We start from the raw sequence: 13,298 nt of genomic DNA, 5'->3' as shown, positions 1-13,298 counted from the left end.
CTGGAGATGAAAACTAGAATTAGATACCATTTCAAAAAACATTTAGTAGGAGATGTTGCTGAGGAAAAGACTGGTAAATTTAAAGATAAAGCAATAGAAAATATATACAAATGAAAGAGAGAAAAAATACATTAATAAACATGAAAGAGTATCAGTGAGCTGTGGGAAACTTCACATGATTTGACATACAAGTAAACAGAGTCCACAACGTTTGGGATGAGGGGAATATTTGAAGAAATAATGGCTGAAAATTTTCCAAATTTGATGAAAACCATAAACCCATAGAACCTCAATGATAAAGTTTGGATGTCCCCTCCAAATTCCATGTTGAGATGTAATCCCCAGTGTTGGAGGTAGGGCCTACAGGGAGGTGTATGGGTCATGGGGGCAGATCCCTCATGGCATGGTGCCATCCTCATCGTGGTGAGTTCTCACAAGATCTGGTCATTTCAAAGTGTGTGGTACCTCCCCCCACCCCTTGCTCCTGTTTTTGCCATATGACATGCCTGTTTCCTTGGCCTTCCGCCATGACTGTAAGGTTCCCGAGGCCCTCACCAGAAGCCAAGCATTTGTTGGTGCCATGCTTGTGTCAGCAAAAGAATCAAACTCTGCAAAATATTTAAGAGATTTATTTTGAGCCAAATATGAGTGACTATGGCACATGACACAGCCCTCAGGAGGTCCTGAGAATATGTGCCCAACGTGGTTGGGGTACAGCTTGGTTTTATGTATTTTAGGGAGGCATGAGACAGCCATCAAATACACTTAAGAAATACATTGGTTTCATTAATACACTTAAGACATACATTGGTTTCATTCAGAAAGGCGGGACAACTCAAAAGCTGGGGCTTCCAGGCTATAGGTAAATTTAAACATTTTCTAGTTCACAATTGGTTGAGTTTATCTAAAGATCTGAGATCGATAGAAAGGAATGTTCAGGTTAAGATAAAGGACTGTGGAGACCATGTTTTATTGTGCAGAGGAAGCTCGCTGCAGACTTCAGAGAGAGCAGGCTGTAAAATTTTTCTTATCGGACTTAAAAGGGTACCTGGCTCTTACTTGATTATCTCCTGGATCTGGGAAGGAATGAAGGAAAACAAAGGGGAAACGGGATTCCCTAGAGAATATGGATTTTTCCCACAAGAGACTTTGCAGGGCAATTTCAAGGTATGGCAAGGAAATATATTTTGGGGTTGAATATTTTTTCCTTATCTCATAATGTTATGCCAGAGTCAGATAGAAAAGTAAGTCATGATATATAGGGTCAAATAAAACCCATCTAATGATAATTTGTGGTTTGTAGGGCATGACTCCCTAGGCCCCTTAGGTAGGAATTTGGGCAAGATGAAAAATCAGAGTTTAGTCCTCACTTGTACAGCCCGCAGAGCCATGAGTCAATTAAATCTCTTTTCTTTATAAATCACCCAGTCTCAGGTATTTTGTTATAACTAAACTCTGACTTTTTTCTTCTCCTGCCCAAATTGCTATTCAAGGGGCTTAAGGATTCACATCCTAAAAACCATAAAGTCTCCTCCGAGGGGTTCTGTTTAACCCTATATAACGTGGCTTACTTTCCAACCTAACTCTGGTATAACATCACATGACAGATAAAGAAGGGAATTAAAATATGTTAACTCCAATTATGTTTCTTTACTATATCTTGACATAGGCCTGCGAAGCTGTCTCTTACAGGGAAAATCTACATTCTGCAGAAGATTCCCTTCCCTTTGTAGGCCACTAAGACTCTGGCATTTTTGAAAAGTCTAATAGATATTTACAATCAATCTATTCTCTCGGAAGCCTGCCACCTGGAGGCTTCTTATGTATAGTGGGGACCTTGGTCTCCACGATCCCTTATCTTAACCCAGACATTCCTTCTATTGAGTCTAGGTCTTCAGACAATAACTTAACACTTTCAACCAATTGCAATTTAGAAAATTATTGAATCCACCTATGCCCTGGAAGCCCCCACTTTGAATTGTCCCACCTTTCGGGACCTAAGCAATGTATATATTACATGTATTGATTGATGTCTTACATCTCCCTAAATTGTAAAAATGCAAGCTGCAGCCTGACCATTAGGCACATGTTCTCAGGACCTCAAGACTGTGCCTCGGGCCATTGATCACTCGTATTTGACTCAGAATAAATCTCTTCAAATATTTTACAGACTTTGACTCTTTCATTGACATAGCAATTCATGAACGGCCTAATACAGAAAATTGGTACCAAGAAGTGAGGCATTGCTATAAAGATACCTAAAAATGTGGAAGTGGCTTTGGACCTGAGTAACCAGCAGAAGTTGGAAGAGTTTGGAGGGCTCAGAAGAAGACAAGAAGATGAGGGAAAGTTTGGAACTTCTTAGAGACCGGTTAAATGGCTGTGACCAAAAACAGTGATAGTGATAAGGACAGTGAAGTCTAGGCTGAGGAAGTCTCAGATGGAAATGAACTTACTGGGAACTGGAGCAAAGCTCACTCTTGTTATGCCACAGCAAAGAGCGTGGCTGCATTCTGTTCATGCCCTAAGGCTCTGTGGAAGCTTAAACTTGAGAGTGATGGCCTAGGGTACCTGAAGGAAGAAATTTCTAATCAGCAAAGCATTTAAGATGTCTCCTGGCTGCTTCTAACAACCTACAACCATATATGGGAGCAAAGAAATGTTGTAAAGCTGGAATTTATATTTAAAAGGAAAGCAGAGCATAAAAGTTCAGAAAATTTGCAGCCCAGCCATGTGGCAAAAAGAAACAATGTTTTTGGTGAGAGGAATTCAAGCAGGCTGTGGAACAACGATTTACTTAAGATATTTGCGTAACTAAGAAGAGAACCAAAGGCTGATAGCCAAGGCAACCGGAAAAAGGTCTCCAAAACATTCCAGATATCTCGAAGGCAGTCCCTCCCATTATAGGCCCTGAAGCCTAGGAGGAAAGAATGGTTTTGCAGGCCAGGGCCTGCTGCCCCACACAGTCTCAGGACACTGCTCCCCTCTCCAGCTCTGGCCTCAGCTCAGAGGACCCCAGATACAGCTTGGGCTGCTGTTTCAGAGGGTGTAAGCCACAGGCTTTGGTGGTTTCCATGTGGTATTAAGCCTGCGGGTACACAGTGTACAAGAGTAAAGGAGGCTTAGCAGCCTCCAGCTAGGTTTCAGAGGATTTGTGAGAATGCCTGGGTGCCAAGGCAGAAGACTGCTGCAGGAGTGGAGCCTTCACAGCGAGCTTCTACTAGGGCAGTGCCAAGGGGAAATGTGGAGTTGGAGCACCCGCCAGAGTTCCCACTGAGGCACTGCCTACTAGAGCTGTGAGAAGAAGGGCACCGTCATCCAGATTCCAGAATGGCAGATATTCCAGCAGCTTGCACCCTGCTCCTAGAAAAGCTGCAGGCACTCAGTAACCAGTGAAAGCAGCCACAAGGGCTGAACCTTGCAAAGTCACAGGGCCTTGGAAGCTACCCCTTGCACCAGTGTGCCCTGGATGTGGGACACAGAGTCAATGGAGATCATTTTGGAGCTTTATAATTTAATGACTGTCCTGCTTGGTTTCAGACTTGCACGGGGCCTACACAGCCCCTCTCTTTTGGCCAATTTCTTCCTTTGGAAATGGGAATGTTTACCCAATGCCTACAATCCCTTTGTATCTTGGGAGTAAATAACTTGTTTTTTATTTTACAGGCTCATAGGTGGAAGGAACTTGCCTTGTCTCAGATGAAACTTTGGACTTAGGACCTGGGACTTTTGATTGAGTTGATGCTGGAACAAGTTAAGGCTGAGGACTAAGCTCTGATTTTTTTTTTTATCTTGCCCAAATTCTTTTCTAAGGGGTCTAGGGAGTCAGGCCCTACAAACCATGAATTCTCGTAAGATCAGTTTTATTTGACCCTTTATATTGTGGCTTACTTTCCAATCTGACTCTGGCATAACAAGGAAGAAAATCAAAATGTTTTACCTCAAAATATATTTCCTTGCCATACCTTGAAATTGCCCTGCAAAGTCTCTTGTGAGAAAAATCCATATCCTATAGAGAAACCCCTTCCCCCTTTGTTTTCCTTCTTTCCTTTCCAGATCCAGGAGATAATCAACTAAGAGCCAGGCACCCTTTTAAGTCCAAGAAGAAATAATTTACAACCTGCTGTCTCTGAAGTCTGCCGTCTGAGAGCTGACTCTGCACAGTAAAACTTGGTCTCCACAATCCTTTACCTTAACCTGAACATTCCTTTCTATCGATCTCAGATCTTTAGACAAACTCAACCAATTTTCAACCAGAAAATGTTTAAATTTACCTATAGCCTGGAAGCCCCCGCTTTGAGTTGTCCCGCCTTTCTGAATGAAACCAATGTATTTCTTAAGTCTATTTGATTGATGTCTCATGTCTCCCTGAAATATATAAAATGAAGCTGTGCCCCGACCACCTTGGGCACATGTTCTCAGGACCTCCTGAGGGCTGTGTCAGGGGCCATGGTCACTCATATTTGGCTCAAAATAAATCTCTTAAAATATTTTACAGAGTTTGACTCTTTTATCGACAAGACTTTGGGGGACTGTTGGAAAGACATGATTGTATTTTGCAATGTGAGAAGGACATGAGATTTAGGGGAACAGGGGTGGAATTATATAGTTTGCATGTCCCCTACAAATCCCATGTGGAGATGTAATCCCCGGTGTTGAAGGTGGGGCCTGATGGGAGGTTTTTGGGTCATGCCGCCTCATCCCTCATGGCTTAACGCTGTCCTCACCACAGTGAGTGAGTTCTCATGAAATCTGGTCATTTAAAAGCGTATGGCACCTCCTCCTGACCACTTGTTCCTGTTTTCACCCTGTGAAGTGCCTGCTCCCCCTTCGCCTACTGCCATGACTGTTAGGTTCCTGCGGTCCTAATTAAAAGCAAAGCAGATGTTGGTGCCACGCTTGTACAGTCTGCAGAACCATGAGCCAATTAAATCTCTTTTCTTTATAAATTACCCAGTCTCAGTTATTTCTTTATAGCAATGCAAAAACGGCCTAATACATACAAAAATAAGAAATATGAAGAAAAATACACCAAAACATAGGATGAACAAATTGTTCAAAATTGGTAATATAGAAAGTTTTAAAGGCAGCCAGACAAAAATAACCCACTGTATACATGGGAACAAACATAAAGATAATAATAGAATCCTCACTGAAATGATAGAAGAGCAACATATTAAAAACCTGAAGAAAAATCTGTCAAACTAGAATTCTCTACTCAATATAAATGTCTTTCAAAAACAAGGCAAAATAAAAACATTTTTAAACACACAAAGGCTGAAATAATTTATCACCATACTTGCACTGAAACATATGTTAAATAAAATACTTCAGGCAGAAGGAAAATGCTACCAGACGGAAACATGCATATACACAAAGGAATGAAGAGCACCAAAAATACAATTACGTGGGTAGATGTGTAAGATATTTTTCTTTCTTAAATTTAAGAGCCTTAAAATTAAAAAAGAAAAGGCCGAGCGCAGTGGATCACGCCTGTAATCCAAGTACTTTGGGAGGCTGAGGCAGGCGGATAACAAGGTCACGAGATCAAGACCATCCTGGCAAACATGGTGAAACCCTGTATCTACTAAAACTACAAAACAAAACAAACAAAAAAAAAATTACCAGGCATGGTGGTGCGCACCTGTAGTCCCAGCTACTCGGGAGGCTGAGGCAGGAGAATCACTTGAATCTGGGAGGAGGAGGTTGCAGTGAGCCGAGATTGTGCCACTGCACTCCAGCCTGGGTGACAAGGCGAGACTCCATCTCAAAAAAAAAAAAATTAAAAAAGAAAAATGAAGGTATTTTTCTTATTGTTTAAATATCTTTAAAAGATCCCTGAATGTTTAACAAAAGTAATAATGGATTGTCAGGTTTGTAGCATACGTAAAAGTAAAATGCATGACAACAAAAACATAAAGGTTGTGAGACAGGAAATGAAAGATATACAATACTAACATTAATGAAAATAGAAAGTAGCCAAAGATTTCTGAGCAAGAAATATTACCAGGGATCAAAAAACAATGTCACTTTATAATAAATGAAGTGAGTTCAAGAAGACATAAAAAATATTAAACACCAGGAGAATGGCGGGAACCCGGGAGGCGGAGCTTGCAGTGAGCTGAGATCCGGCCACTGCACTCCAGCCCGGGCGACAGAGCGAGACTCCGTCTCAAAAAAAAAAAAAAAAAATATATATTAAACACAAATGTGCTTAATAACAGAGTTTCAAAATACACAAAGTAAAAACTAATGGAAGACAAATAGATAAGTTCGCAATTAGAGTCATAGATTTTAATATGTCTCTTTCAATAACTGATTGAACAATTGGACATGAAATCAACAGAATATAGAAGACTTGAAGACTATTAGCCACTTTGACCTGACATTTATAAAACAAAAGACACAAACAAAATTTTCCTAATAGTGTTACTTGCAATAGTCAAAAACTAAAAATAACCTAAATTCCGACCAATAGGAGAATGCATAAAATATAGTATATCCATACAACGAATATTACTCAATAATAAAGAAGAATGAACTACTGAATGCAACAACATGGATCTCAATTATCCTGAGTGAAGAAGGCCAGACAAAATGAGTAAATATCGGATATCACCAAGCTGGTGAAATAGAAGCTAACCCACTCATATCCTCCGACAATAAGAAAAATTCTGTACCCATCCATGGTCAAAAGTCTCTCTACAGGAGCCTCAGAATTCAGGCTGAAGTTGTGAAACCCCAGTGGAGTCAAGATCTTAGAAGGTCATTTCGAGAGTTCAGACCCACACCTAGGTGGCTGATTCACTAAGCATGCTCTTAGCTTCAAGCCCAGAAACGGCTCAGTCCTCCAAGGGGCTTGGCTACCACCTCACTTGGCCTTGAGCCTGCAAACAAAACCACCAGCCACAGACTCTGGCAGGAATCACACACTCTACTAGCTGACAGAAGGGCTCATCTGCCTGTTGACATTGGTCTAGGCAATGAACCTGAAAGCTGCCCTGTGGCTTGGCTCTAATTCCCTCATCTGAGGTCCCAGGTAAGAGCTGCTTACACAAAGACTCACAGGGAGACTCGCCCATATCTTGCAACCTGGGAGTCTCAGCCTCCCTGACAGGCCTGCCACACTTCCTCCCATGACCAATCCTGAGGGTACCCAGTCTCAGCTCTGGGCTCTTCTGCTGCTATCACGGAACTATCCCAACTGTGCTGAAACCTGCTGGGAGATGCATGCTCCTCTGTGCCAACTAGACCGACCTCTCCAGTCTCCTACCCATAGCAGACCATAAGGGGGCCCAGTTCCAGGTCCAATTCCTCCTGTTGAAATTAGGGAACTATCTCATCTCTGCAGGGACTTCCTCAGAGACATGCAACCCTCTGAATCAATGTGACCAGGCTCTCCAGCCTCTGTCCCACAGCAGATCCCAGAGGGGCCTAGTCTCAGCTCCAAGCCCATCCTGCTGTAGTTGGGAAACTATCTTATTGGTGCAGGGTCCCCCTGGTAGACACATGATCCTCTGAGCCAACAAAATCAGCTCTCCAACCTCCATCCCACAGCAGATCTTGAGGGGACCCAGTCTCAGTTCTGGCCCCTCTCACTGCTGTTAGAAAACTCTCCATGGACTCCCAATCTCAACTCCCATTCCTCACCTGTGCAGAGACCTGCTGGGTGACACACCTGTCTGGGCCACTAGGACAGCATTCTGGACTCAGATGCCTGCTCAGCATTCCCACAGAGCCCCAGTACCCACGCTGAGTCCTACCCAGGTCCATCTGGGCCAGAAAGCTGTATCAATCTCAGAGTTCTTGCAAGACTCCCAGCAATCCTGTGCTTAGAGCATCCTCTAATGCTGAGATGGCTACAGCGGTCATGGGCTCAGGGAACTCAACAGTCAGCCTATGTAGAATCCCTGGAAGGCCCGCTGAAGAAGGACAGGCACAAACAAGGCCAGACTTACGAAGACTTAAATAAATACCTAATCCCTCAGTGCACAGACGTAACCACATGTCCACAAGCATCAGCAATGCTCAGGAAAATACGACCCCATCAAACAGACAAAATAAGGTGCAACAGACTGACCCTAAAATAATGAATATAGGTGATCCCTAGACAAATCATTCAAAATAGCTGTTTTAAGGAATCTCAAGAAAATTTAGAAAAACAGAGAATCAACTCTGAAATCACCAAAGAAACTTAACAGAGATTGTTAATTTAAAAAAACATCAAAAATTTTGAAGCTAAAAAATACAATTAGTGAAATGAAAAATGCAATAGACAGCATCAACCACAGAATTCAGCAAACAGAAGAAATAACCAGTGAGCTCAAAGACACAGTACTTGAAAATACACAGTCAGAGGAGAAAAAAGAAAATGAAAAGGAATGAAGAAGCTTACGGGAGCTATGAGACAACAAAAGAGCAAATATTCAGGTTAGTAGAGTTCAAGAAGGAACTGAGGAAGACAAAGTGGTAGAAGGTTATTCAAAGAAATAATAGAAAACTTTCCAAACCTGGAGATATAAATACATACCGGAAGGTCAAAAGTTACCAATGAGATTCAACCCAAATAAGAATACCCAAAGACATACTATAATCAAACTTCCAAAGGTCAAAGACAAAGAGAGGATCTTGAAAGCAGTGAGATAAAATAAGTAAATAACACATAAGGGAGACCCAATATGCCTGGCAGCAGACTGTTCAGCAAAAACCTTATACGATAGAAGTGAGGTGAGGTCGTGATATATTCAGGGAAAGAAAGAAAAAATGCCAATCAAGCATACTGTACCTGGAGAAACTGACAACTAGACTGAGAGATATTAGCAAGATAGCTGACTAGAGACACCTGGCACTTGTCCCCCTCCAAAAGAAAAAAAAAAAGGCAATAAATAAACAGCTAAGATCTCACTAGTGTGGAAGGAAGAGCACTGCAACACAGCAGAGGAACTGAAGATGCACCTGTGGTGACTGGAAGTCCAGGAGAGCAGCATGGAGGTACCTGGCCTCTGTAGTCCCACCTCCCCCGCCTGGGTCAAATCTGCCCAGAGTCAGAAGGGACTTCCCCTTGCAAGGAAAAGGTAAGCAAAAGATTCCCAATCACCCACATCACCACCACAAACACCTGAAGTCTTTACAACAGGAGAATCCCACAGTCCCTGCAAGCCCTGAGCCCAGTTTGGGAGCTGCTGGAAATTCAGGCTGCTGCATTACCCCAGATTAGGAGCACAAAGTGTGCACTCCTCACTCCCCACCCACCCTGTGACCCAAAGCTGCTGTAGCACAGCACCACCTTGAGATCAGAGCTGCCTCTGGAGCATGCCCTGCTCTGGGGGCCAGAAGTCACTGCCATTCTCCAGCCCTGGGGCTCCATCTTTACTACACCAAGCCTACATGGGTGGCTGAATGTCACAACCCCAGTTGCATGAAGCCTGGGACCAGGATCCGCTGTGAGTCTGGCCCTGCACAACAGAGAAACCAATCTTCGCCACTGCACTTCCAGCCAGAGAAACAGCCCAGCAGTCCTGCCCAGGACAAACCTGCCCTTGATTTAGCCAAACCATTACACATCCTCCCCAAAGCAGGAGAGGCTCCTGAGCCTCCTAACAGCTGATTCACCCCGGGCCAGCAGAGTTGCTAAACACCTGTGCTCAGGACCTGGGAAACACCCCTATGGCACCCCTGCCACAAGAAGAAATACTTCTAGGCTGCCCAATGTCCCCAAGTCTCCAAAAACGCCTGAGAAACAGTCTCACAGGCTGACCATGGTAAGCATGCTCCCAGGCCCAACAAGCAGCTATGTGCCCATGTCTCAGACTCAAGAAAAAGACCCACGGGTTGCCTTTCGGGGCATACCACCAGGTGAGCTGAGCAGCTCAAAGGAGCAAAGATAAATCCTAGAGTTAAAGAATTCAATGAATAAAATTTAAAAACATAATTGAGAAGTTTAACAACTAGATTAAGCAACTAGGCTTGATCAAGCTGAAGAAAGAATTTCTGAACTTGAAGACAGGACTTTTGAAATAATACCAGCAGACAAAAAAAGAATAAAGAATAAAAAAGAATAAAGCCTATGTGAGTTATGAGATATCATTAAGCAAATAAATATTCATAATATGGGCATTCTAGCAGAAGAAGATAAGGGAGAAGGTGAGGAAAACTATTTAATAAATCATAGCAGAGAATGCCTCAAGTCTTGGGAAAGAGATGGAAATCCAGGTCCAGGAAGGTCGAATAACCAAATAGTTTCAATCCAAATAGGTCCTCTCAGAGGTACATTATAGTCAAACTGTCAAAATCCATAGACAAAGAAAAAATCAAAGCAGCAAGAGTAAAGCATCAAGTCACATATAAGGGAATCTCTATTTTACTAACAGCATATTTTTCAGCAGAAACCTTACATTTCAGGAGAGAATTGGATGCTACATTCAAAGTACTGAAAATAGATAAACTTTCAGCCAAGAATATTATACCCAGCAAAGCTATTTTTCAGAAATGAAGGACAAATTAAATCTTCAGAGACAAACAAAACTCAAAGAATTCATCACCACTAAACTAGTCTTACAAGAAATGCTCACGGGAGTCTTATATCTGGAAATAGTATGATGATATCCACCATCATGAAAACCTGGAAAACTATAAAACTCTCTGGTAGAACCAACACACAAAGGAGAAAAACAAAGGAATCAAATCTACAGAAAACCACCCAAGTGAAAAAATAAACAGTAAGAAGTAAGGAACAAAAGATATACAACTAGAAAACAATCAATAAAATGACAGGAATTAGTCCTTACCTATCAATAACCCTGAATGTAAATAAATAACATTCCCTACTAAAAAGATATAGACTGGCTGAATAAAAAGAAAAAGATGACCCGGGGCCGGGCGCGGTGGCTCAAGCCTGTAATCCCAGCACTTTGGGAGGCCGAGACGGGCGGATCACGAGGTCAGGAGATCGAGACCATCCTGGCTAACACGGTGAAACCCCGTCTCTACTAAAAAATACAAAAAAACTAGCCGGGTGAGGTGGCGGGCGCCTGTAGTCCCAGCTACTCGGGAGGCTGAGGCAGGAGAATGGCGTGAACCCGGGAGGCGGAGCTTGCAGTGAGCTGAGATCCGGCCACTGCACTCCAGCCTGGGCGACAGAGCCAGACTCCGTCTCAAAAAAAAAAAAAAAAAAGAAAAAGATGACCCAACTATATGTGGACTACAAGAAACTCATCTCACCAATAAAGACATACATAGTATTAAAGTGAAGGGATGGAAAAATATATTTCATGCAAATGGAAACCAAAAGCAAGCAAGAGTAGTTATACTTACATCAGATAAAGCAGACATCAAGTTAAAAGCTGTACAAAGAGACAAATAATTACATTATAAGATAATGCACTCCCATATTTATTGCAGCACTATCACAACAGCCAAGATACGGAATCAACCTAAGTGTCCAGCCACAGATAAATGGATAAACGACTACGGTACATACACACAACGGAATACTATTCTGCCATAAAAAAGACTGAAATCCTGTCATTTGCAGCAACATGGATGGAACTGGAGGTCATTATGTTAAATTAAATAAGCCAGGCACATAAAGACAAATATCACATGTTCTCACTCATATATGGAAACTTAAAAAGTGGATCTCGTGGAAGAGGGGTGTAGAATGGTGGTTAAAAGAGGCTGGGAAGGGAAGTGGAGAGAATGAAAAGAAGTGGGAGAAGGAATAAAAAAAATACAGTTAGATAATAAGTTCTGGTATTCAATAGCACAGGAGGAAAATCAGAGTTCATATTAACTTATTATATAATTCAAAATAGCCAGAAGAAAAAAACTATAATATTACCAACACAATAAAAAGATAAATGTTTGAGGTGATGGCCATCCCAATTACCCTGATTTGATCATAACACATTGTATACTTGTATCAAAATATTACATATAGCCCCAAAATATGTACAAGTATTACATGTCAACACAAAATTAAATTGCCATATGATTCAATTTACGTAACACTCTAGAAAATGCAAACTAATCTAAATGGACAACAGAAAGCCTATATTTATAATATAAAGAACTCCTTCAAATCAATAGAAAAAAGACAGATAATCCAATAGAAAAAAATGGCAGGAGATTTGAAAACACATATCACAAAAAAGAATATCTAAATGGCCAATAAATGTGCAAAAATGTGCTAAACATCATTAATAATCACGGAATTACTAATCATAATTAGGTACCACTAGGCCCTTTTTGAAAGGCTAAAATAAAAATAAACAAGTGTAGGTGAAGATATGGTTCAACTGAAAGTCAAACACCATTAGAAGAACTACAGATTGGTACAACCAATTTGGAAATCTGCTTGGCATTATCTACTGAATACAGACATCCCTCACTATTATGAGGGATTCATTCCAGGAATCCCACATAAACCAAAATCTGTGTATACCCACATCCCACAGTTGGCTGTGTGGACTCCACATATATGGAAACATGCCCCTCCAAATATACAGTTTTCATATCCTGAAAATTCTATAGTTTTGACCCACATTGGGTTGAAGAAAATCCGTGTATAAGTAAACTAGCACAGTTCAAACCCACGTTGTTCAAGGGTCAACTGCTTATGTATCCTTTATAATTCAGTAATTATATGTGTCTGCACCAAAAGACATATGAAAGAATCCAGCAGCCAAAAAAACTGAAATACAACAAATGTCTACCAACACAAGCATGGATAAAGTGTGGTCTATTTACATAAGTAGAATGTAATTCTACTTACTATTCTACAACAAAAATGGATAAAGTGTAGTCTTTACATAAGTAGAATGTAATTCTACTTATTACTCTATAATAAAAATGTATTTTTAGTTTAGCCTTTCAAAAAGGGCATAGTGGTACCTAATAAATCCTAATACTCTGTAGCAATGAAAACGAACAACATGAATGAATCTCATAAAATAATGCTATTAATCAAAGAAACCAGCACAAAAAAGTACGTAATGTATAATCACATTTATATAAAGTTCATCATAAGCAAAACTAACCTATGGTATTAGAAGTCAAGATAGTGTTGCCTTTTGGGCAGGAGAGAAGTGGGCATTGATGGAGACAAGGTATGACCTAGGGGTGGTTACCTGGGCATATTCATTTAGTTATAGTCATCACAACATGCACTTATTACGTGGAACTTTTTTTTTTTCCTAAGTAGTTTATACTTCACTGAAAAAGTGAGGTCAATCTAAATATTCAAATGTAGGAGACTTGATTATATTAAGATGAATCTTTTCTTTTTTTTTTTTTTTGAG

The 13,298-nt window shown here is 41.1% G+C and overlaps 1 protein-coding gene across 1 annotated transcript in view; it reads right to left on the bottom strand.

Moving 5' to 3' along the window:
• Positions 1-13,298, bottom strand: part of WDR27 (WD repeat domain 27) — a 243,624-nt gene that overhangs the window by 218,843 nt on the left and 11,483 nt on the right. The window lies entirely within an intron of this gene.

The sequence above is a fragment of the Theropithecus gelada genome, chromosome 4 (assembly GCF_003255815.1).
Source record: "Theropithecus gelada isolate Dixy chromosome 4, Tgel_1.0, whole genome shotgun sequence".
NCBI lineage: Eukaryota > Metazoa > Chordata > Mammalia > Primates > Cercopithecidae > Theropithecus > Theropithecus gelada.
The sequence above is the reverse complement of the archived record's forward strand: the minus strand, read 5'-3'. Positions and strand labels throughout refer to the sequence as shown.